This window comes from Ambystoma mexicanum, chromosome 3p (genome assembly GCF_040938575.1).
Source record: "Ambystoma mexicanum isolate Mex_15411 chromosome 3p, UKY_AmexF1_1, whole genome shotgun sequence".
Taxonomy (NCBI): Eukaryota; Metazoa; Chordata; class Amphibia; order Caudata; family Ambystomatidae; genus Ambystoma; species Ambystoma mexicanum.
In genome coordinates, this window is record NC_090925.1 from 726,221,372 (window position 1) to 726,247,081 (window position 25,710).

The 25,710-nt window shown below is 45.8% G+C and overlaps 1 pseudogene; it reads left to right on the top strand.

Annotated features, from left to right (window-relative positions):
- Positions 1-24,514: 24,514 nt before the first annotated feature.
- LOC138579592 (histone deacetylase complex subunit SAP18 pseudogene) lies at positions 24,515-25,113 on the top strand (annotated as a pseudogene).
- The last annotated feature ends 597 nt before the right edge of the window (positions 25,114-25,710 follow it).

The window sequence follows — 25,710 nt, forward strand, 5'->3', positions numbered from 1 at the left end:
CATCTGATTGAACAGTGCTATTTACAGTTTGGGTTTGTTTTGATGTCCAAGCAGAATGGGGCAACACCTGCGACTGTTTTTTTATTTTTTCATCCATCATTTTTTTTGTAATGGAAGATACTGTCTCCATCAGGTTTTGTTTGTCGGCGCGGCCGACTCTTGCAACTTCAGCCAGTCGGCTTTGCCACAATCTCGATGCCTCCGCTTCATATTTTAGTCGTTCTTGGATGGTTCCAATAAAGCTTTCTAGGTGAGTTTGCTTTGTCATGATCATGGCAAGTAGAGTAGCTTGATCTTTGGTTGAATCCACCATTGCTTCTTGTAATTTTAGAAAGGGGATCATGGCTACAGATAGTACAGCTACTAGCGAATTTTGTAGATCTAACATCGTGATTGGTAGTCTTTCTGGTGGCTCATGGGCATCGTTTGATACTTCAGAGATCTTATGTGATGAAAAAGAGTCATGCTCTATGAGATCTTGAGTGGACTTTGGCAAGTTTTTTATAGGTACCTGAGGTCCTTACGATGCAATAGGTGTCGAGGTGTTTATTTTTGGGGCTGGAGTATGATTCTGGATTGCTCCAAAGACTTCCTCTCTTTTTTGTTGCGAATCCATAATCGCATTGATCTCAGTTATATCGAGCGATAAGCGTGCAATACGAACTGAAAGTGGTTTGGATTTCTCGCTGTTGGTCGTATCGGTTGGTAAATAATTAGATTGCCATTGTTGTTTGGCTGTTTTAGCTCGTTCCCTAAGGGTTGGTGTATAGCAGGAATCTTCAAAAATGGAATTACAATCTACTTCAACAAGTTGATGCAAAGGTACTGCAGAAAAACAGGATTGTTTAGTGGAAAGCGAGGATGTGAATTCATGGTGAATATTAGGTGTTGGTTTGTCCACCTTGACTTGAATAGTCGTACCCGTTTCTTTTTGTGGAAATTCAGTAGGGATTGCAGATAAAGGCAATTGTATATTAGCAGTCAGTGGGGCATGAGAAGGAGATGTGTGTTTCAATTTACCTGACGGTAAGGGGGAGTCAGGCTCAATGTTCTGTTTTATCTGCATTGATGGCAGAGTACATACAGGCGATTGTTGGATTGCTAATGGATTTCTGGGCTGGACTTCAGGCCAATTTATATCTGCCGTCACATCTACATGCGAGCTAGTATTTGATTTCAATATTTGTTTTCCTTTTATCATAGTTTCAATCGGGCTTTTGCTTGCCAAAGAAACTGTCTCTTCTAGTTTGCCTTGAAGGCGAGTACGCGGTTTAGTAGGATCCATTTACTGGTTTATATCGCAAACAAGATATCGAGGTTAAACTAGTGATTTGTGTAAAACACTGGTATTAGTAGAAACGGTACTTACCGCCGCCCCCAGCCGCAAACAGCCAAAAACAGCTGCGCCCTTTACACCACTGCGGGCTTCACGCTGCAAGGGCCGCGGCTTGCAGTTTTTATGTAAGATCCCTGGGGGAGTGGCAGAAAAAGGTCAGGTGACTCCAGTCACGTGACAAACCAGGAAGCTGTAGGCAGAACTTCGCACACTTCAACTGCTAACGGCTCCAGCCGTTAGACTAACGCGAGTCGGAGCGGGACGAAAACTTCCTGGATCAGGTAAGCAGATAGGCACCAGCAGATAAAGTCAGTTGACCAAATGTCCAGCCGCACAGCAAAAAACAGCCACGCCCTTTACACCACTGCGGGCCTCTCGCTTATATGGCCTGGTGCCCCTTCTCAGCTCCCCTGTATTATGCCCCCTTCCTCTCGGGTTCTGGGTGTCTGGCCCTTCAGGGGGCCGGGTGGGTTGGGCCTGTGCTTGTAATACTTGTTTATATGAGGCCTCATAGGTCTCCCGATGGGGTGCCACTCCACCCGTATGTCCCCCATTAACAGCGCTCGCTGTTGCACTCGTGGGAGTGGTCCCGCCCGGTGCTTCCGCCCGGTACTTCCCCCTCCAGTTGCACCTGTCTCCCTCTCCAATTCTGACAGTTTTTACATAACAGAGCGGAAAACTGCTACTTACGGGTACTTCCAAGAGCAGGGCTGCAAGAGTGGTAATGCCTAGGAGCTTGCGCCAAGAAGAGTAAATCTGCCCTAGCGGCAGATTTTTGACAGGCCTGGAGAAGAGCAATAATTCTAACAGCCTAAATACCAACCATGTCTAGAGATCAAATGGGGTGATAGTGCCTGTTTCCAGTCGAAGGGTTACTCTGGGTATGCAGGTGGGGTACTTTCATTGGAGTGTGATAATCCCGACCACGTGTTTTCACATTATTAGAGCTAAATTCTTTCATGAAGGGCATGCTCTTTGTTTATTACAAACTGTTATCCTTGCCTATTTATGACCCTGAACTCTTATTTCAGGTATAAAAGAGATTTCAGACGTCCGCTGGTCCATTGGGAAAAAAGTAAAATTGCTGGACCCCAGAAGCACAGAACAGCAGCAGGAACAGACAGCAAGGTGAGTATATCTGTGATGTTCTTACAATGTCTTCCACTGCAAGATTAATGGGTTCAGCTTCAATCGCCCTTTTTTTGTTGTTGCAGGAATCTTCGGGATAGGTCACGCAACTATCTGTTCAATACACTGCCTCGTGCAATGCTATTCAAGTAGGTGTTATTACAAAAAAAACGTTTTTGCTTTCTTCTTCCAGTAACTACAGACACATAAGTACAAATCGTAACATTTCACAAAATGCTGCCAATAACACGGCTATATTTATGAGGTCTTCCTTTTCAATGAATATTGTAAGCTGGCCCGTTTAGAGGTAATACAGTAATACTTAATTGTTGGATCATAATATTCTGTATATCTACAAAACTATGATATGATTGGTTATTTATTTAATTAATAGTATTATACAGCCGTATACACGTAAATGTAACTTGCCAGTACAGTCAATCTGCGATATTCCGTTTAGACTCATGCTCATGATTCGCCATTGATGAATAAATGTAAAGGCAGCAGGGACATGTTACAGATTCTGAGTCAAAGCACTGCCCAATGTTTTTTTTCAAAATGTCAACATTTTATTACGTTTTAAAAAGATTAATATGTACACCCACGCATACATTTCCAAAGCATAATTGATTTTCCGAAAAGTGACGCATAGATATTGTGCCTAGTAGCTATAATCTTTACTGCATCGAGTTGGCATCACCTAGCATTCACCCTGCTACAAGGGAACAGATATCGTAGGCCATGGTCGATTGATTTATAAGCAACCAGAACACTGGAAATGGGATTCAACTAAGATTATTGGGCAACCCAAAATATCCCAGGTTTTACTGTGAACTTGATTGAAAGAAAAGGGGTCTACCAAAACTTGCTTGTTAGTCCAATCCTCACTACTCTGAAGTAAAGTCTCCTGGTGGCCAAACTAAAGTAATTCATTGGGCCTCCTTACACGGTAGGAGGTAACCATGGCGCTATTAGCGCCGTGGCTACCCCCTTACCGCCTTCTGGGTCCGGGTAGGTGGTATGGGGACTTACCGGGTCATTCCGACCCTGGAGGACCCGGTAAGCCCCCATGCCAATTACCATTCCCATTCGAGCCCCCATAGGGCTCAATGGGAATGGGGAAGGAGCTAATAACGGTACCGCTATTAGCGGTACCGTTATTAGCTCTGAAGTCCCTCAGCGGGTCCCGTCCTTAACGTGTGGTCTGACCACACATTAAGGACGGGACACGCTGAGGGACCTCGAAGTGGGGCGGTAAGGGATTACCGGCACCGGTGCCCTTTCCGGTGCCGGTAATCCCTTACCGCCTACCGTATAATGAGGCCCGCAGTCTTTTGTGAATGGTTTGGGTTTCCTTGCTGCAAATGCAGTAGTCAGGTGTTCTCCATTGTCTCTGTGGTCAGGAAGGTGATGTTTCTTTAGCTGTCCTCCCCACCTGCCGGACTCGTGGGGGCAGATCTTGCCATACTTAAATCACATTTCTCCAGTTACCCAGACCAGTCCAGTTGTAAGGGACCAGAGTGTTTTTATTAGGTTAATTTTTATCCATGTGTTCCCAAGGGATGCTGTTCTCCTACAGTCTTCCCAACTTTCTTCCATCCCACCACTGATCTCTTAGCCACTGCCATTCATCCAAACCTATGACGTAACCTAGGGCCCCACAAGAGTTCTACTCATGGGGATATTGCAGGTGGCTGTTCTGCTCCTTCCAATTCATCTTCCATATTTGACTCCTCTTCTCCTTCATGTGTATAATCGTATTCCTACTCTGACCTGGCCGCTGCGTAATCCACATCCCCCTCTCGCCTCCTTCTATCTTAACGTCCCTTCTCTATGTGCGCATCTTTAATAGCTGTACTATCTATTTATTTATTTTATTTATTTATTGTTTGCTTGTTAGGTGCTTAAACAGGAAGTAAATACTGTTTTAAAGTGCCCACAGGGCAACAGGGAGGGGACAAGGGGATGAGAAAACGATCAAAATACATCCAAATATTAAATACAGTGTGGGGGAGACAAACCTACTATGCCTTGTGAGTTTCAGAACGTGCAAGTGCAGAAGGGAGGGGGAGTGGGATAGGTGCTGTGGTGCTCATGGACGAGCAACAATTGAAGTGCAATGTAAGGTACGTGCGGGCCTCCAGGGTGGAGGCTGAGCCGAGGCAAGCCGAGCTGAGTATGGATAGTAGCTGGGGGATTCGGTGTGGGAGGTCAGGACCCCGAGGATGCATAAGGGCCCTGAACACCAAGCAAGCACCTGTGAGATTAGCAGGGAAGAGTGGGGCGGGAGGGAAGGCAGAGGTAAGGAGGAAAGTCTTGCGGAGCTTCCGGAATTTAAGAAAGTCCTGCTCAAGATGAAGAGGTAGGGGGAGGCTGTTCCAGAGAAGGGAGCTAGCTGAGGAAAGAGATCCACGTCCTGCCCTCTGTTTAGCAAAACACTTCACACACAAAGAGTTGGTGCCAAAGGAGCGCAGGGGTCTAGAGGCAGAATATTTAGTAAGAGAGAGTTGCAGAGAGTGTGTCCCTGGCCTCAGAAAGCCTTGTGGATGATACAGAGGGGTTTGAACGCCAACTTAAGACTGTGAAACAACCGGGAGCCAGTGAAGACTTTTAGGGCAGGAGAGATGCAGTACCTGGGCTTGAGGCCATGGATAAATCTTGCTGCCCTATTCTGGATTAGCTGGAGAGGATGCAGAGTGGAAGAAGGAAGATTCAGGAGGAGGCTATTGCAATAGTCAAGCCTAGTGAGAACCAGGGCTCAGGTAACACTGAACTTCTGGGGGAAGGTGAGAAAAGGTAGAATTCCTTTGAGAAGGAAGAGCTGAACGTGGGACTTCTTGCCAATGTCCTGAGTGTGAATGATGAAGGAGAGAGAGGAGTTTAAGATAATTCCAAGGTTTCTGGCTTCAGAAGAGGGAGCAGGAGGAGAGCCCATGGTGGTAGGTCACCGTGAAGGGAAGAAGACGGAAGCAGGGGTCCCAATGGGAAGGATTGTTTTGCTGGCATTGAGGCAGAGATCATTGGAAGTGCACCAGGCATGGGTGGCAGAAAGGCAGTCAGGGATGATGGAAGGTGCAAGGGGGTCAGCAGGAAGTTTTAAGAAGAGTTGTGTGTCATCAGCATAACACTATCCGAAACAAAATGTCCCCTGCCCTCCATTCGTCCACCTCTGTAGGCGTCTGCTACCCATCCCGTCATTCTAATGCGAGCCACGCCAACTCGCCCGCCAGCTTCCTTAATGCATCCACTAGCTTCTTTTGTGGTTTCGCGTCATCTCCTTCTTGCTCTGTACCCCTCCCAGCTACTGACACTGTGCGGTTAGGAAGATTCTGATAGTGTGCCGAAGTGGGTGGTGGAGGTGCAGCAGTGGGCAATGAGACATATATGGTATTTGTGTATCCTGACACAGCCTGCGTGGAGTAACATCCTAACGTGGGACACCTGTCTGTTTCCACGGGGGCCACAGGGACGCTTGGGACGATAACTGCAGTGGTAATAGTGCTGCACGGGGTAACTGCCTCACATACTGCCTTTGCAGAATCAGTGGAGCTATCCTCCAAATCGTCCACCATTTTACACAATTGCAATGCTTCCTTTCTGTTTTTTAGTTTCGTTCCCTTATATTTAGCTGGTAAAATCATATAGATATGACTTAATATATCTCTATTATTTGTGTCCTGGTCCGGCCATGGCTTAAACATCCCTCCCTTTCTTTCCGCACACCATTGCCTATGGGATTTAAGAATCTTATCTCAATACACTGGGAGGGCCTTGCACATGTAATCCAACAGAGTTGTTGGCTCCATGATAACTACCCTTCCACATCAGTATCTTTACAATATTACCACCACCCTTACCCTGCCCCAACAACCTATATCTCTCCCCGTACCCTCTTCTTATACCCCACACTGAAACCTCTTTGCCCACACACACACAAACACACACGGAGGGATCCCAAACTCACTAACTATACAGATTCTCTTTCCATATCCTCTTTTCTTCCATTATACAGCGCTGTCTTCTCCCCAATTACCTAAGGAAAGGATGCTGTTACTCCACAAATATACTATAAAAACCGCAACATAAAATGTATACACACCACCACGTGGTTCTGTACTCCATCAACCCAAGCTCTCCTCGTCACCCATACATATCCACTCTACTTTACACTGGCCAACACTCAAACACCCCCATACCTTCCTTATTATTCGCCAATAAAGGGGTGCACTTACATCTGCATGTTCACCGGAAGTCCTCCATCATGGGGTCCCATCAATGGTCTGCGCAATCAGGGTGCAGCGCCCTGCTCCAAAGAACAGACAGGAATTCTGATAACAGCTCCTGTAAACCTCTCAAAGGTTGTGCACAAGGGGGGCTGGTCGCTGCAGGTGGTGCGGCCCCTCTGGATGTGTGGCCAGGAATCCTCAGTCTTTGTGGGGGTCACTGGGATCACGTTGCGGTCACCAAAAATGTAGGATAACTCCCAGCGATCAGACCGAGAAAATACAACCCGCTAGGGAAAATGGCAAGGTGCACCATTTTTCAAGAAAGACAAGAACTTTTATTTTGTATACAAAAGGGAAAAGCAACAGGGTATTACGAGCTCTCTGGCATCTTTCGAAACCAAATGCAGGTTATAAACACACAAATCGTCACTTATGACGCACTCGATATACAGTGTTAATCCCCCACCCTCATTGGCTGCCGCCTGTATACATGCTAATGATGACATATTACCCATCCTGCAATTGGTTCCACTATCTTCTCAATACTCTCTTCACCACACGTGGATAACGTCCTCATCCATCACAGAATGCTAACTGCAATTGGTTAACATCAGCTACCATCACCCTACCTTCGATCCTAACCACGCGACATGCACCTGGTTATTCAAGTGAACACAGAGGGCAACTTGGAGGTCAGTCTGGTCCTTGCAAACAAAGCAGCCCTTTTCTAATCCCAGACACATTGGCACCCTCATCATGCACTCCCCACTTTATGGACATCATTCTTAGCTTTTGTTGGCACAAAACATAAACCATGTTGTTCCCGGCTTCCCCTTTATCAGTTCCCCTCCGCAAAGATGAGCGTAGTGGCTCACTGATCAATCCAATTCACTAATGATTTAGAGCCCATTTTCCTGCACATCTGGTAGTTCAAATAGAGAGATGATCATTCTGGGGGGCGCTGGTGTCCTAAATCTTGGTTCGTGTTTTGGCATCCTAAGACCTCTGCCTTCGCTACCAGGAGTACAACCTTGGTGCTAGGCCACAGCCCTTCACTTCTCCGACTGCACGCATTGTTACCTAATTAGTTCAAAGGCCTAACTAATGTGGGTGCATACGCGTGTTCCTTTGCAGAATCTGTGATTTGAGATGCAATAGTGGGGCGAAGGATAATGCCTTGTTGTTCTGTCTTTTGGTAAAAACACAGCCTGCAAGGATTCAGGCCTACTCGTAAATGCAGTGTTAGTTCAGCTTATGACTACCGTGTATATATCTATCCTACATCCTACATAATAACTTCTCCCTGTGTGATTTCCCCACTTGTGCCAATTATCCCCGCCCATGACACACGCCCCTGCCCCCTACATCGTCCCATGCTCATTTCCATTTTTGTAATATCTTTTTTGCAACCTGAATCGTCTAGGAGGGGCAGTGCTCTGAACATGCATCCCGAAATAGATGTGCCTGCCTTTTTTTAAAATCAAATAAATACAAAGTTGAAAAAGTATTCTGAGCCCACTCTGATTGCCGGAATATTGAATAGATTGTGTGCGTAGGAACTGTTTATATGCTCAAGACCTTTTTTGTCAGGTGAAAACATGCTTGGTTCTTTGTATCCAACTGCCTCCTTGCACGCAGATAATCAGGTGACCAATCAGCCAGAAAACATTTCAAAATGGTAACTGTTTTGGTGATGCTGATGTCTGCAGGCATCTTTACTTTAACACTGTTAGTAAAGTTTAGGGATGAGTTATTGTATAACAAGAGTCTCCTTAAATTACCAGCAAGACTAACAGCCTGTGATTTTGTCTGTTACTTGTTTGTAGACAAGCTGTTCTGCAGGACAATCGTCTCTACAGATACTGGGAAATGATGCGCCTTCTTCTCGCCTTCATCGTCAGCATCATTTGCTCAGTACAGATCACATATTTTCACTTGAGCCTCGGCCTATGGATAATCAGCTACATCCTAGGGATAATCTGCTGGCTTGACATGTACCTGCATTTCCATGTGGCCTTTTACCAGAGTGGGAAGTTGGTAACAGATACTCTGTTGACTGCCAAACATTATCTTCATACCAACTTCCTCCTCGATCTCATTAGTTGCTTCCCATGGGAGATTTTTGCCTTCTTCACATATAGTCCCTTCGGTGAGGACGGTAGCTTTTTCTCGGATGACGATTACCTTCATGTATATGCCTTCAGCCGGATGCCCCATATGCTCCAGCTTTACCGAATCCATCTGGCCTTCAACTACTGGCAGTCCGATATCGCTACCCAGAAATCATGGCTTACCTTCCTCCAGTTCTTCATCTACAATGCGGTTTTCCTGCACATCTGTTCATGCCTGGTTTTAATCAGTGTTTGTGATATTCATTACAATTTGGAAGCCTACAATGCATCTGCCTATGCCACAACCCGTCAACAAGAGTGTCTAAAAAAATCCTGGATGCTTAAACTTCCGCATGTGTTCCCCATTGAGCCTGGTAAGTTGATATACCATTTTCCATCGTTCAGTGGAAAAATAAGCTCCAACCTTTGTCATTAGTATATAATATGATTTCAAATATTATTGTCTATCATTGTTTTTTTGTAAACTCTGGGGAAAAGTTCATAAATAATACAATGTACTTTTATCAGTTAACTATTTCATCCAGGTTAACTGCCATTTCACGTTACAATAACCACTAGTTCACTATTTTATATTTATTTATTTCATTTGTTACTTGCCCAGACCCTGGGGTATCACGGCAAGGTTACAGACAGCTTTATGAAATTTCTTGTACAATGTTACAGTAAGACAATTAGAAAAGAACATTAAAGAAGGTTTATAAAAACAATACATTTGATAGTCGTTGGGTGGATCAGTCTTAGGAGTATGAGGGAAGGAAGGCCTAGTCAGTCAGAATTTGTTGAATAACCAAGTTCTCAGTGTTTTTTTGAAGCTAGTGATGGTTTTCTCATTTTTGATTCTGAGTGGTAGTGAGTTCCACAGGATGGGGGCCAGGACTCTGAGGCTGCTCCCTCCTGCTTTGGTACTTTTGTGGTACAGTATTTCTAGTAGTGCCTTATAGTTCGATCTGAGTGCTCGATTGATGTTTTTTTAATTTATGGCATTGTTTAAGTAGCTAGGGGTTTTGTTAGTGAGACATTTCTAAACCACGCATAAGGTTTTAAAAATGATTCTAGCTTTGATGGGTATCCAGTGATTTTCTCGCCTCACGTTGGTGATATGGTAGGATTTCTTCATGCCTAAAGCCGCTCTAAGTGCTTCATTCTGCAGTAATTGTAGTTTACTTGTATTGGCGTTGGAGGCTCCTAGGAGAAGGACATTACAGTAATCGAGCTCGGTTAAAATCAATGCTCTGGCTAGTGTTATGCAATTTGCGGGTGTAAGGAATTGGCGGCTCAAAGCAATGAGTTTGGCTGTGTATGCCGTGGAGGATGCTAGTGCCAATATATGTTTACACATAGTGAGATTGGCATCTAGATAGACGCCGAGAGTTTTACCATGCTTGAGTACTGGTATCAAAGTGCCGTCGATGTTAATATGTGCGTACTCAGGCTGGAGATTCTGGACTGGACTGAGATCCTACAATGAGAACCTCAGTCTTCTCATCATTGAGACAGAGGCTATTCAGTTTTGCATGATAGCATAGATTTTGTTAATGGACTGAGTATCTTTGGCGTAATCCGCAGTGATAAGTATGAGGATCTGGGTGTCACCTGCAAAGTTTATGTAGATGACACCCATATCATCTAGGGCTGAGAATAGGAGTTTGTATAGGCATTATACAAGGTAGGTGAGAGCCAAGAATCTTGGGGTACTCCGATGGGGACCGCTATAGGGTCAGCCGCACCTTTCCCAATGACTACTCTGGATGTTCATTCAGCTAGAAATTATTTGATCCAGAGGGTGGCATCTGTGGAGAAGCTGAAGTCTTTGGCTAGTGTGTCATAGAGTTTGTCATGGTCTACGAGGTCAAACGCTGCTGAGAGGTCCAGTAATAGTAATATGGCCATTTTTCCTGCGTCTCTAATGGTGTCTATTTGTATTTTGAGGTTGGTGAGAGCTTTATGTTGGGAAGGTATGGGGTAGGGCAGGGGATGGGGTGGTGTCTAGGGCATGCTGGTCTACTAAGACCGTCTAAATGGGAGATAAAATGAGATCCTGTACAGAGCAGGTCAGTGGGTACAATACAAAAGCTAACATACTCCTTAGGAACATTACAATTAATGGCGACTAGCGCTAGTGGAGATACGGGCTAGTAGTGTGGCAGTGGCATTATGGACATGAATATCTGCAATAACTGCGTAATGGTGATAGGTACACGGTACATGTAGTTATATCACAGTATAAAGCCTCACGTTAGGAATGTTTGTGATCATAGTCTTTCACCACGGGTGTTATCATAGAGTGTAGTACTATGATACCATTGGTATCGGGCTGCCTGGGTGGCGATGCAGCGCGGCTTCCAGACCGTTGCTGATAGGTTGGCAGATGGTCGGGGGCAAGAATGGTTCAGTAATATTACTCACGGGAATTGTAGGTAGAGGGGCATAGTTCCTGGCCGAGGTACGAGCAGTTCCGGACAGGCTGCGACAGGCGACGGCCTTGCAGACGTGGGCCTTTCTGCAAGTGGGCCGGCTCACGTCTCCGGTAGCAGATTGGCTCTTAGATAGCGAGCTGCAGCCAATCAGGTACTGGTTCAGCATGAAGTTGTGTGGCTGGACCATTTAGAATATGGCAAGAAACAAGGGCGGCTATCTTAGAAGGGGTATAGCCTCGTGCTATACAATGGTGGCAGTGTGAGAACACGGGTTACACAGTGTCGGGTATCTGAAAAGGGGCACTTACTTCCTAGCAAGTTTACACACGGCTAAAATAGATTTTGATGCGTGGACTGCGCTAAAAATAATCTTTGCTTCTCCCGGCTACTGCAGGGGCGTTATAGCTATGAGGCTTACCTCAGGTGGTTCTCAGGTTGGGCGGACTGCGTGTTGCTGCTCCGGCAGCTCTGTGCCGCTCCTGCTCCTGTAACTGCACAGGCTGGGACAGGCAACAGCCTTACAGACGTGGGCCTTTCTGCAAGTGGGCCAGCTCACGCCTCCGGTAGTAGATTGGCTCTTAGATAGCGAGCTGCAGCCAATCGGGTACTGGTTCAGCATGAAGTTGTGCTGGCTGGACCATTTCGAATATGGCAAGAAACAAGGGTGGCCATCTTAGAAGGGGTAGAGCCTCCTGCCATACAATGGTGGTGGTGTGAGAACATGGGTTACACAGTGTCGGGTAGCTGAAAAGGGGCACTTACTTCCTAGCAAGTTTACACACGGCTAAAATAGATTTTGATGTTGGATTACCGCGCGGACTGACTACACACTACACTTGAGAGCAGCATTTGGACATTTTGCTAATTTTTATCACTCAAAACCGTCATCTCATTGACTCATCTCACTGCTATTATAGCCCCAAATCATCTCTGGTACAGCCTTGCAAGATGCAATCATTTTGTCACTAGATGTCTGGTAGTCATTCAAGACAGGTCGACACGCCTGCAACTGCATGTCCTGACCCTAATGCAGAAAAGCTCTCATTGTTAGACAGAAGCATTAAAGAATGTTTCATAGCCAGAGCATTGGTGGACAAAAGGTTTGAACATTAATGCAGGCGTCAGTTACATTCTGATGACATGACCTGGACCAGTTATTTTACAATTCTCAATAAAATTATTAATAATTATTTCCCTAAATAAAGTTCTACACCACTAATGCTCTAAGGGGAACCGTTGAGCCCCAAAAATGACATCAGTAGACAGCATTCCAATATTTACCCAGCATTTCAAATGTAGGTCCGTAGCTGTTTGCGAGGGGTAGATGTTGAATATCAGTGTGATCTGTTAAAAATACCAACCATGAAGGTCTATTTGCTTTTAAAGTTTGATTCAAAGAAATAACATTAGCTCTGGGACTCACCAATGTTTTAATTCAGAGTATAAAGACTACAGAATGTTTACATCAAGCATTTTAATTTCGAATGAAGTTTATTTATCTATTTTATTTATTTTGAAGCTTATAGAGTGCACCGAGCACGGGGGCATCTGGGCGCTTTCTTAAGTGAGAAAACGAGTTACAGTTGTTGCACAGGAAATACATGACACAGACAGTAAGTGAGAGTTACAGTTGTTGCACAGTAAATACACGACAGAGACAGTCGGTGAGATGCTTTGCAATTGGACAGAGAGTGACATTTAACATGAAGAACTTTCAGAAACATGTGAGCGCAGGTGGTGTATAGCTAGATGAGATCAGCGTCATGGTTGGCTGAACTGTTGGTGAAGAGGTGCGTTTTAAGTTGTTTAATGAAGATCCAGAAGGAGTCTTGGGCTCTGAGCATAAGAGGCAGAGAGTTCCATAGTTTGCTGGCAAACATGGGGACGCTGCTAACCCTGGCCTTTTGACGCTTAAATCTGGGAGTGGCGAGGCGGTGCTGATAGGTTGCTCGGGTGGGTCTGGAGCGTTGTGTCAGCGTGAAGTTGTTGGCAAGGTAGGCGGGTGCCATCTGGTGGAGACATTTGTGGGTGAGTGACTTGAACATAATGCTTTCCTGTTCTGGTAGCCAGAGTTGCTGGTGTCGAGTGGCTGAGATGTGTGCCGATCTGGGGACGTTAAGTGCAGCCCTGAGGGAGTTGTCTATGCGGTGGCTGAGGTGGTGGCATTTATTTGTTTGTTGAGGTTGAGGGAGGAGTCAAGGTGGAAGCCAAGCGTTTTTACCTCGGTCGCGACTTTGATTGAGTGTCCATCTATGATGAATGACTTGAAGAGGGGATTGAGTTTGGCAATTCTGAGTTGGGAGCCAATGATGAGCAGCTTTGGTTTATCAGCGTTCAAGCAGAGACCGTGTTGTGCCATCCAGTCTTGGATGGCTCGGAAGATGGCGTTGAGGGTGTCTGTGTCAGTGTCATGGTCTCCTGAGATGGGTATGAGGACCTGAGTGTCATCTGCGTAGTTGGTGTAGATGACACCCAGGTCGTCCAGGCGGTCAAAGAGTGGCTTTGTGAATATGTTGTACAGGGCGGGTGCCTCACAGGAGCATTGTGGCACTCCACAAGTAACTGGGGCAGGGGAAGCCTCGGCTTTAGGGGACAACACTTTCCTAGTTCTGTCGCTGAGGAAAGATTTTATCCACAGTGTGGCGTTGTGGGAGAAGTTAGCTGCTGATGAGAGGTGTTCACATAGAATATTATGATCCACCAGATCGAAGTCAGCGGAGAGGTCTAAGAGAAGAAGCACAGCTAGTTTCCCATTGTCTCTCAGATTGTCCATTTGGATTTTTAAATCCAGTAAAACTGTTTCCGTCCCGTGTCTTGGACGGAAGCCAGATTGGTGAAGCCCTAGGATGTTGTTCTCTTCCAGGTAATTCTGGATCTGTAGATATGCTACCCGATCAAGAATTTTTAGGAGAAAGGGTACCATTATTATGTGGCGGTAGTTAGTGGGAGTGTTGGGGTCCAGAGTTGTTTTTTTTACTAAGGTTAAAACCCATGCTTTTTTTAGGTCAGATGGGATGCAATTATATTTGAAGGAGGCATTAATCAAGTTGGTGATGAAAGGGGGAAGTTGGGGTGTGCATTCTTTGATGACTGTAGGTGGTCAGGGGTCACCTTGGCATCTGGATGGTTTTAGACTAAGGATGATTTTCAGTACTTCTGAATTCAAATAGGGGAAGTTCCTTGGGGAGAATGAATGTGGCAGAGGGTGTTGGGGGTTTGTGGAGCTTGTCTAAGCTGGTTTTCTGGGCTTCAATGGTAGAGTGTGTCGTTCAATGGATTCCTCATCTTTGATGTATCCATATCTTGCTTTTCAGTCTAGAAAATATTATGACAGCATAGGGCGCTGCGTGGCATTGAGTTGATGTCCCTCGACGGTTACCATTCCCATGTCCGGACGTGACATTGATGACAGTATAAATAGGACGCACTGCGCCCGTTGCCTAGGTTCCATATTTCTGCATGCACTACATGCACTACATGCTATCAGAATGGTTTGGCATGCCTCAATGAATCTACAACTAAATTATTCACTGTTGATTAAATCTTCACGATGTCTATGCTGAAGATAGGATTTAAGAAATGTGCAGACTGTGACTCGAAGATGTGAATCACTGATCCACACAGAATTTGTCTCTACGTGCCTTGGCAAAGTACACAAGGTCATCTATTGTGGCTCCTGCCCGTTGATGACCAGTAAGGTCATAAAAGAGAGAAGGCTGAAACTCACTGTAGGTTGGTTGGTTTCACAGTCTCCATCTCCTACTCTTTTGTAGAGAAAATCTTCTGAAGGAAGAAGTTCTACCAGAGACAAATCCCCAGAAAGGCCCAAAAACACTCTAAACAATCTAAGTGTTTGAGATCTAGGGGCGACTCTAATCACTCTTCATCTTCATTTTCATCGTCAAAAATGAAGTCAAAGAAAGGACACCATTGCTTCTCATCTTCCGACTCCTTGCGTGACAAGCTTCAGGTACGTTTTCCCGATAAAACCGGTCCCCATGGATGAATGGGATAAGATCCATCAAGAAATGATGGACGTATTCTCGAAGGTGGCCCTTCCTGTTCCCTCGAAAGAGCTGCAGAAGGCTAGTGATCCCACAGCGTCTTCCAAGATTGGCAGGCAATCACATAAGACTTTGACTCATGTGCCCATAAACCCGGGTCATAAGGCCTCAGTTATGTGGTCTCGTGTAGCATTGATAGTATCGACCAAGGAGACAACATCATTGCCAAAGGCTCCTGTGCTCACCTTGTCGAAGGAATCAAAGTCAAACGGCCCTTCCACATCGACCACAGATCCAACTTCGAGTTTCAAACCTCAGTCAAAGAAATATTTCTTTAAATCTTTTGGATCTATTTTTGAGGAAGACGAAGAGTAAGACAAAGTTATACCATTCGTGTATGAACATTTTTGGAACATCCAATGTTCCAGGGGAGTTAACACTGATCATTCTCATTTAGAGGACCTGGCTACTTGTTTGAAACAAGCCAGTGGCACAGATACCTCCCCTGAGGTAGAATTCGACACTCCAGATGTTAATGCACACCCTAATCTGGCCTATGGAACTGTCATTAAAGGTTAATTGAATATTTGGGTTGGGGCGTCCTGCAAAGCACATAACTCAGTATGACCTTACAGACATCCTGGATAAAGGTCCCCCCAAAGAGCTTGTGTTGGCATTTCATTCAGCTTAAAAAACTGGCATAAGCCTAACACCACCCCTGCTGTAAACAAGGAGTTGGTGGTGCAGGCAGCTACCTCCACTTCGAAGGCTGTGGCTTATTTCTTTATTTATTTTTTAGTATGCATTTATAACGCGCTTACACATCAAGTAAATTGTGTTTCAAAGCACCCACAGGGAAACAGGAAAGAAACATGGGAATGAAAGACAAATATAACAATGAAAGATACAGGCGGACCTACTGTGCCTTGTGAGCATTCAGACCATGCAACTGCAGAGAGAGAGAGAAGAGTTGAGGGAGTAGGATGGTAAGTACTAGATGTATCAAAGAGGGACGTGCTAGGGAATGAGCAGCTGTAAGTGCCTAGGTGGAATGGTCAGCCGCCAATAAATAAGTGCAGGCTTGTGGTTGCATAGGCCAGTGGTTGCCAAGGCAAAGTGCTGGGAGGCGGGGTGAAGACCTTTGGATGATTGGGTGTGGGAAGCCAGGGCCCGGGGGTAGACACATAAGGGCCCTGGTCACCAATCTCAGCAGCTGTGGGATTTAGCAGAGGAAGGTGGAAGGGAGGCAGGAGGTTAAAAGGAAAGTCTTGAGGAGCTTCCGGAATTTGAGGAGATCCGGCTTAAGATGAAGTGGAAGGGGGAGGCTGTCCCATTGGAGGGAGGCTGCTGAGGAAAGAGATCGCCCACCAGCTTGCTGTTTAGTGAAGCGCTCAACACACATTTCCTCACTACCCTCTGCCTAAGCCACAGCCCAAAAACCTCTCTGGTTACTTTGCTCACAGGACTCCGGTGAGAGGCAGGTTGATCCAGCATCTGCAAGAATGGCATTGCATTAATTCAGATGCATCGGCCCTTCAGACAGTGGCTCAAGGGCACTGTCTCCCATTTCTGCAAAGGTCTCCAGATTGTTCCCCTAGCGAGCAATCTCTTCAGGAACTAGATCTGCTCCTCCTACAGGAGAATTTTTCCCTGTTAGAGAAAGGGTACCCATAGCAGAGCAATACCAAGGTTGGTACTTCCACCTTCTTTATGGTTGCCAAGAAAGACTGAGGACTGTGACCCATCTTGGACCTGAGACGCTTAAACAAGTTCTTCAGGAAGGACGGATTCAAGATGGTCACTCTTTCGCAGATCCTCCAAGTCCTTCAGCTCCAGGATTGGATGGTGTCACTCAATCTTCGGGATGCTTATTTTCATGTGCCTAAAAATCCCAAGCACTGAAAATACCTGAGGTTTGCCATTTGCAGTTCTCACTATCAGTTTTGAGTACTGCTTTTCGGGTTCACCTCCACCTAAGGGTCTTCACCAGGTTGATGGCGGTGTTGGCAGCAGATCTAAGGCGGGTGGGGAGACATTCACTTATTTCCCTAACGAGACAATAGCTGATCAGAGCTCGGTCTCCCGAACAAGCTCTGGAACATCTCTACAGAAACTGCCACTCCCTCCCACAAATTGGGCTTCTCCCTCAATTTCAAGAAGTCCCAGATGACACCTTCTCATAAGCTTAAATTAATTGGAGTGGTCCTGGACTCTTCTTCAGTTGAGGGCTCAGCATGTCTTGCAGTCAACGACAAGATTTCAGAATGCCCTATAGCTACCTGCATTCGATTTTCTGAGGCTGCTGGGCCTCATACATGGTATCTCGCATTTTCCTGGTGCCAGAAGCCCTACCTAAGGATGAGATCCATTCAGTGGGCCCTCAGATCCCAATGGACACAATTCTCAGGCAGGATGACGGACCTTCTTCAGTTCCTGAGTAAGATCGCACATAATCCCCTGTGGTGGGCATGCAAGGAGAATGTGATGATAGGGGAACCTTTTTGGCAACCCTTGCCGGAGATAAAAGTAGTCACGGTTTCTTCCCTCACAGGCTGGAGAGCTCACATGAGCGATCTCACAATCAGCAGACTTTGGTCGCCATCAGAATCAAGACTGCACATAAATCTGTTAGAGCTGAGGGCGATCAGATTGGCACTAATGACCTTTTTGACATCCACACAAGGGAAGAATCTCCTGATAATGATGGACAACACAGTGGCTATGCGTTACCTCAACAGAAGAGGTGTAGGGTCACTACCTCTGTGCAGGGAGGCAAGGCAGCTCTACAAAACATGATCTCTCTGCCGGCTGATCACCTAGCCGGAGAAGAAAATACGATGGCGGACGTTCTGAGCTGGCAGAGCATGATCTCCCCTGAGAAGGAGTTAGCTCTGGAGCTCCTTCTAGAGATCTACACACTTTGGGGAACCCCTCAAGTATATCTGTTCATATCCAGTATCAACTGGAAGTACAACCTGTTCTGCTCCAGGGAATTTCTTCAGAGAGGAGCTCTTGGGGACATGTTCATAGTGGACTGGGAATTTCAACTCCTGAATGTGTTCCCACCAGTTGCTGTCATCCCTCATATAATCAGGAGGCTGAGGATGTTTATGAAGTCCATGATCCTGATTGCTCTGAATTGGGCAAGGATGATGTGGTACCCAGATCTTCTAGACATGTCCATCTGCCCTCTATTCCCTCTTCCCCAGAGAGTGGACCTACTCTCACAAGAGGGAGGCGGTCTTCTTCACCCAGGAATCAGAACACTGAACCTTTCCGCCAGGTTTCTGAGAGGTTAAGATACAAAGATTGGAACCTCCCAGAAGACATCATGGAGGTGCTGCTTTTGGCCAGAGGACCAGCAACAAAAGCACTATACCGCTGCTGTGGGAACACGTTTTGCAGCTTGTGTAGAGTTAAAGATATTGATCCTTTCAGCTATCATGACCCGGCGAAATTGCCCCTTCTGGACCTCATGGTCATTGTCACGAAGGGCTTGTACTCCTTGTTCCTCCCAACATGGCCATACCAAGCTACGTGCTACGCACTAGCTTTCACGTCGTGGCACATACTATAAATTGGTCACGCCCCTGCGGGTCCGCGCGTCTCAACGCTATCTTCGGTAGTGACCCGACGTGTGCTTACTCTCTACTTAGTATCCTTTGATCCTCTTACTTCCATCCTTGCCTTTTATCCTGTTCCTGGATTTCCCCCCCTACTTACTCGTTCATCGCTATCCTGGATACCCTGGAACCACGAACTTCCCGGAACTCTGAACGCGTCCTGCAACCTGACGAGGCTCGGGCGAGCCTATTCAAGACCCAGATGATCCACAGGAAGAGTCCTGAGACGCCAAACGATCAATACGGATTCTACCATGGCGAATGCTATTCAGGACCTAATGCGCGGAATGCAAGAACTTTCCACAGAGATGCAGAATTTAAAAGCCGAGAATGCGGCGCTAAGACAGCTTGTCTTGTCACGTGACTCCGCGAACAAGGACAGCGTATTATTGGGAGGAGTGGTTGATAAATACGACGGTTCAACAAAAACCTTATGTGGATTCCTGGATTCTTGTTTGGTACATTTTACCTTCAAGCCCTACTATTTCTCAACTCCTAGGGCTAAGGTGGGCTTCATAATATCACATCTTTCCGGTAATGCCCTTACATGGGCCACTCCTTTACTCAATTCAGGGGATGCTCTCCTGGATGATTATAAAGGGTTCATCGCGGAACTCAAGACCATGTTCGAACGACCAGAGCTGGTCCACGGTGCTCAAGAGAAGTTACTTGACTTCCAACAAGGATCCCAAGACATGTTGACCTATGTTACCAGATTCAAACAACTAGCCAAAGAGGCGGACTGGCCCCTGGAAGCCAGTTTTACCTTGTTTCGCAGAGGTCTAAATGAAGAGATTAAGGACGAATTAGCCAGGGTGGCACGTCCTAGTTCATTCCAGGCCCTCCTGGACTTGTCTATGCAAATATACTTCAGAATCCAAGAAAGAAAGGCCGAAAAGAAAAAGAATAAAGTCTCAATTCAAAGAAACTCCCCAGAGAATACTACAAGGACAACTTGGAGCCTTTCGTGGACCAATTTCCCCACAGGAAAGGTTAAGAAGGATACACACTGGCTTATCATGTATTGTGCCTCAGATAAACATCTAGTTAAAGAGTGTCCTCTGGCTCCTCCCCGACGCTCGGGAAACGCCAGCTCCCGATCCTAAATGGAGCAAGTTTTCGGGAGAGCGATGTTTGCTCCACATCAATTCCATCCTTGAACTCTCCTGGACAAAACAAATTGGTGATATTACAGGCCTTTTTATCGCCATCCAAGGACAAGGTCTACCCCATACTGGCCTTGGTGGATTGCGGCGCAATGGGAGTCTTCATTGATCAAGATTGGGTCAGAAGTCATAACATTCCATATGAAGTAAGAAGTTTTTCACAGCCAGTGGAAGCAATTGACGGAAGACCTCTTTCCTCAGGACCCATAAGTCTGCAAACAAAGGAGATCCATCTTTCCATAAATCATCATCAAGAAAGGATTATGTTTGACATTATAAAATCAGCCCATTACCCCTTGGTTCTGGGCATGCCCTGGTTACAAAGGCACAATCCAAATATTAACTGGATGGCCGGATCCTTATTCCTGGGCTCGGAGTTCTGTATGAACCATTGTTTAAACCTGGATACCTCAGTCACAGCTCCTATAAGTCTACCAAGGTGTCCAGAGACACCACTCATGGTTTCCAATATTGTACAAGTTCCAGAGATCTATCAAGGGTATGCTGATGTATTCTCTACTGCCATTGTTCAAGCCTTACCTCCACATAGACCCGAAGACTGTGCCATAGATACTGAACCCTCAGCAGTGATTCCCTTTGGCAGGATGTTTATCCTTTCAGAACCCAAAAAGAGAGCCCTTCCGGGATTACCTAGACACTAATCTTGAGAACGGCACCATAAGACCTTCAAAATCACCAGCTGGTGCTTCATTGTTCTTCGTTCCAAAAAAGGATACCAAAAAGCTCAGACCTTGCCTGGACTATCGGGGCCTAAATCAATACACCCTGAAAGACAGATACCCACTACCCCTGATCTTGGATATCCTTGAAGCTGTGAGAGGTGCAGTGATATTTACGAAACTGGATCTCCGAGGTGCTTACCATTTGATCCGTATCCGGGAAGGAGACGAATGGAAAACAGCCTTTAGAACACCCTTTGGTCACTTTAAATACCTAGTCATGCCCTTTGGTCTGACTAATGCTCCCGCAGTCTTCCAGCGTTTTATGGATAGGGTGTTCTCTGACATGTTATTTCTCAATGTTATCGTCTACTTGGATGACATATTGATCTTCTCCAAGGACTCCTTGAAACAAGAAGAACATGTAAAAGCAGTACTTCAACGTCTCCGTGAAAATCAACTCTTAGCCAAACCAGAAAAATGTTTGTTTCATGTTACATCAGTTCACTATCTGGGATTTGTCCTTAGTTCAGAACGAATTAGTATGGACCCTTCGAAGGTGAAGGCCATACTGGCTTGGCCCGCCCCAACATCTGTTAAGCAAATACAATCCTTCCTGGGGCTTGACAACTTCTACCGGAAATTCATTCCCACCTTCTCCGAGATTGTTTACCCATTGTTAATCTCCTGAAGAAAGACGTTCCATTTAATTGGTCTATATCACAAGACAAGGCATTCCAACGCTTGAAAGAAGAATTCACTCAGGCCCCCATCCTGGCCCAACCTGACATAAATCGTCCTTTTCTATTGGAAACTGATGCCTCCAATTACGCCATTGGAGCAGTTTTAAAACAAGAATCTGATGATATGTTGGAACATCCCATTGCTTATCTCTCACGGACCCTGACCACCAGCGAGACTCACTACTCAGTTCTGGAGAAGAAGTTATTGGCTATTCGTCATGCCTTCACTGAATGGAGACATTTACTCCTTGGTGCTAAATATCCAGTTCAAGTCCGTACTGATCATCGAAATCTTCAGGTCCTACAATCCATGGAGTGCAGGAACAGTAGACAAGCTTGATGGGCCTACTTCTTTGCTCAATATCAATTTCAAATTTCACATGTTCCTGGATCGCAAAACTTGATTGCCGATGCCCTTTCACGGCGTCCCGACTACGTTCCCTTGGAGGATAAGATCTATCCTAAAATGTTTCCACCCACAATCTTTGTAGCTCAAGCGATCAATCTCCTGGAAGAAATCAGAGCACAGACTCAATTATCTGAACTCTGGAAGGACATATCCAAGAAGAATCCCTGGCGTCTGACAATCAAGGAAGGATATTTATTCAAGAACAATTCAGTGGTCATTCCGACAAAAGAACTTCAACAAAAGGTAATGAATCTATGCCATGATACTCTTCACTCCGGCCATCGAGGAGTAACCAACACCTTCCGTCTTATACAAAGACAATTCTGGTGGCCAGGGATGAAGTCCAGTGTAGTTCAATACATCAAGACCTGTGCTATTTGTAGTCAGAACAAATACAATAATCAGAGGCCGGCGGGTCTGCTTCTACAACCTACGTTGCCAACCAGACCCTGGGAAGTGATTGCCACTGACTTCATTGTTGAATTACCACCTTCCCGAGGATATACAACCATCATGGTAACCATTGACTTGTTCACTAATCTAGCTCATTTTACACCATTGTATAAACTACCATCTTCCTCAGAACTTGCTGGAATTTTCCTGGAACATATTTTTCGTCTTAATGGCCTTCCTTCCAAGATTATTTCGGATCGGGGACCTCAGTATATTTCACAATTCTGGAAACATCTCTGTCGTGTTCTAGGAATCCAACGTGCCCTTTCTTCAGGCTATCATCCACAAACCAATGGGGCAACGGAACGAGTAAATCAAACCCTGGAACAATATCTTCGTTGTTTTGCCACCAAGGTTCAAGACGATTGGTCTCTCCTCATACCTTTAGCCGAATTCTCCTACAATAACTCAGATCATTCAGCTCTCAAGATCAGCCCTTTCTATTGCAGTCAAGGTTATCACCCGTCTGTTTTACCATCAGTTCTTCCAGAATCTACTCCGGTACCTAACCTTGACTCTTGGATTCAGACGCTAATCGACTTACAAAGAGAGGCAAAGGATCAGTTAGAACAGGCTCAGACTCGAACCAAAAGATATGCGGACTCTAAGAGAAGACCATCACCTTCCTCTTCAATTGGCGATCAAGTCTGGTTAGCCTCGAAAATGTTACCTCGACATCTACGACCAAACAAATTAGCTCCTCGCTATTATGGTCCATTTTCTATAAAGGAGATCATCAATCCTGTCTCCTTCCGACTTAAGCTCCCGGATTCCTGGAAGAAGATACATCCAGTCTTCCATACTTCCCTGTTGAAACGCTACGTTAGTTCTACTCGAAAACCCTTCAAACCCACACCTGTTGTTGTGGACGACCAGTTGGAATACGAGGTGTCCAGGATATGTGATTCCAGGTATAGGAGGGGTCGACTACAATATCTGGTCGAGTGGAAAGGCTACCCCCCTAGCGAGAAAACATGGGAACCAGTTTCTAATTTAAAGACCCCTCGTTTGCTCAGAAGATTCCATCTTATTCACCCAGGCAAGCCTGGAGGAGCCAGTCTTTGGAGGGGGCATGCTGTCATGACCCGGCGAAATTGCCCCTTCTGGACCTCATGGTCATTGTCACGAAGGGCTTGTACTCCTTGTTCCTCCCAACATGGCCATACCAAGCTACGTGCTACGCATTAGCTTTCACGTCGTGGCACGTACTATAAATTGGTCACGCCCCTGCGGGTCCGCGCATCTCAACGCTATCTTCGGTAGTGACCCGACGTGTGCTTACTCTCTACTTAGTATCCTTTGATCCTCTTACTTCCTTCATTACCTTTTATCCTGTTCCTGGATTTCCTCCCCTACTTACTCGTTCATCGCTATCCTGGATACCCTGGAACTACGAACTTCCCGGAACTCTGAACGCGTCCTGCAACCTGACGAGGCTCGGGCGAGCCTATTCAAGACCCGAACAATCCACAGGAAGAGTCCTGCGGCCGAACAAGGGAGATCCCGATCACAGGTGAGACGGGGGGAGATTTACGACATCAACTGCAATATACCTGCAGTGCTTTCTTTTTTACTGCAGCTAGCCCATCATGGGCTACAGGTGGCTACCATCCTGTGAAACTTGGTGGCGTTATCCATTTTCAAACGCACGCCAGAGCAGAGCTCTTACTTTAAGATCCCAATTGTCAATCAATTCCTCAAAGGACTGACAAAAAAGTTTCCACTGGTCCCTTTTCTGGTCTCGTCCTGGGATATGAACCTGGTATTAACCCTCTTAATGGGAGCTCTGTCATGTGAATCACCCTTTGCAATATTTTCCAGGGAGAAGGTCATTTTGAGGGTTCATCCCTCCTTCCTTCCCAAGGTTGCATCTGAATTCCATCTAACACAGAGAATAACTTTACTATCTTTTTATACACCTCCTCGCCCTTATAAGGATAAAATGAGGTTAACCCGGCTTGACCCGAAAAGGACTCTTAGCGTCTACATTTCTATGATGGCTAATGTCAGGCAAGATGACCAACTATTTATTGATAATAGCGGCCACAGGCTGTGCCAAACTGTGACCAAACCAACCTTTTTGTGTTGGATCATCCTTTGCATTTCAGAGTGCTACTCCATTACAGGAAAAGATGTCCCTGAAACCCTAAGAGCCCATTCCACCAGAGCAGTGGCAACCACTTTTTTGTTTTTGTTTTTGTTTTCTTCGTAATGGGAGGGAGTTGCTCCCCAGCTGACGGTGCCGAGGTGGCTCTCGCGGCACGCAGAGATAAAATGGCGGTGGAGTCTCGGGTCACCCAAGAGGAGATCAAAAAGGAACCCGAGAAGCCCATCGACCGAGAGAAGACATGCCCACTGTTGCTGAGAGTATTCACTACCAACAGTGCTCGACATCACAGACCTGAAGAATTTGCCAAGGGAAATGTCCCATCGAGCGAACTTCAAATTTATACTTGGATGGATGCCACACTGAAAGAGTTGACCAGTTTGGTGAAAGAGGTGTATCCAGAAGCACGGAAAAAAGGCACACACTTCAGTTTTGCTATAGTTTACCCAGATCCCAAGATGCCCATGTATAGGGTGAAGTCAATTGGCAGTACAATCTCTGGAAGGAAGGGTATGGAGGATGCAATGACTTTGCAGTCGCAGAGATTTCAAATTGGAGATTACCTGGATATTGCAATAACCCCTCCAAACACAGCGCCTCCACCCTCTGGGCGCATGAGACCATATTAAGTTTGTGCTTTTCGTGGATTTTAAATTATTGCGCTATTTGGACCTTTCCTGTGATCATTAAAGCACTTCGTCTTTCCACGAGGTGTACCAGTGCAGGACATTTTCAATGCCGCAACTTGGTCTTCACTACAAACTCTCTCAAGACATTACTGTTTAGATACCCTATCGGGCCAGGGCACTCACTTTGGAAGAGCGGTAATGCACAATGGTATTTGTTAACCAGAAGTTACAAAAAATACACTTCTCCCACCCCTATGTCCAAAATTGCTATGGGAGTCTATCAAAGATGAGGAATCTGTTGGAGAACACAATCCATTAGAAGAACAAATTGCTTAACCCTGGTAATGTTCTATCTACAGGATGTTACTCCCACTGATTCCTCATCAGCCTCCCATCCTACCCCTCTGACTGTGGGTGAATGTTTCATATACTTCCCTCTTTCAACGCCCATGCAGGTTTCATAATCCTCAAGTCTGCTGTGCAGAAAGAGGGAAAAACTAAGAACTGAGCCAACAGGCGCAGTAAGTGCTATTTATACTGTCATCTATGTCATGTCCGGTAATGATAACTGTCGAGGGACATTGACTCAGTGCCGCACAGCGCCCTCTGCTGACAACATTTTTTCTGATACTGCAAAGCAGGATATGGATATATCAA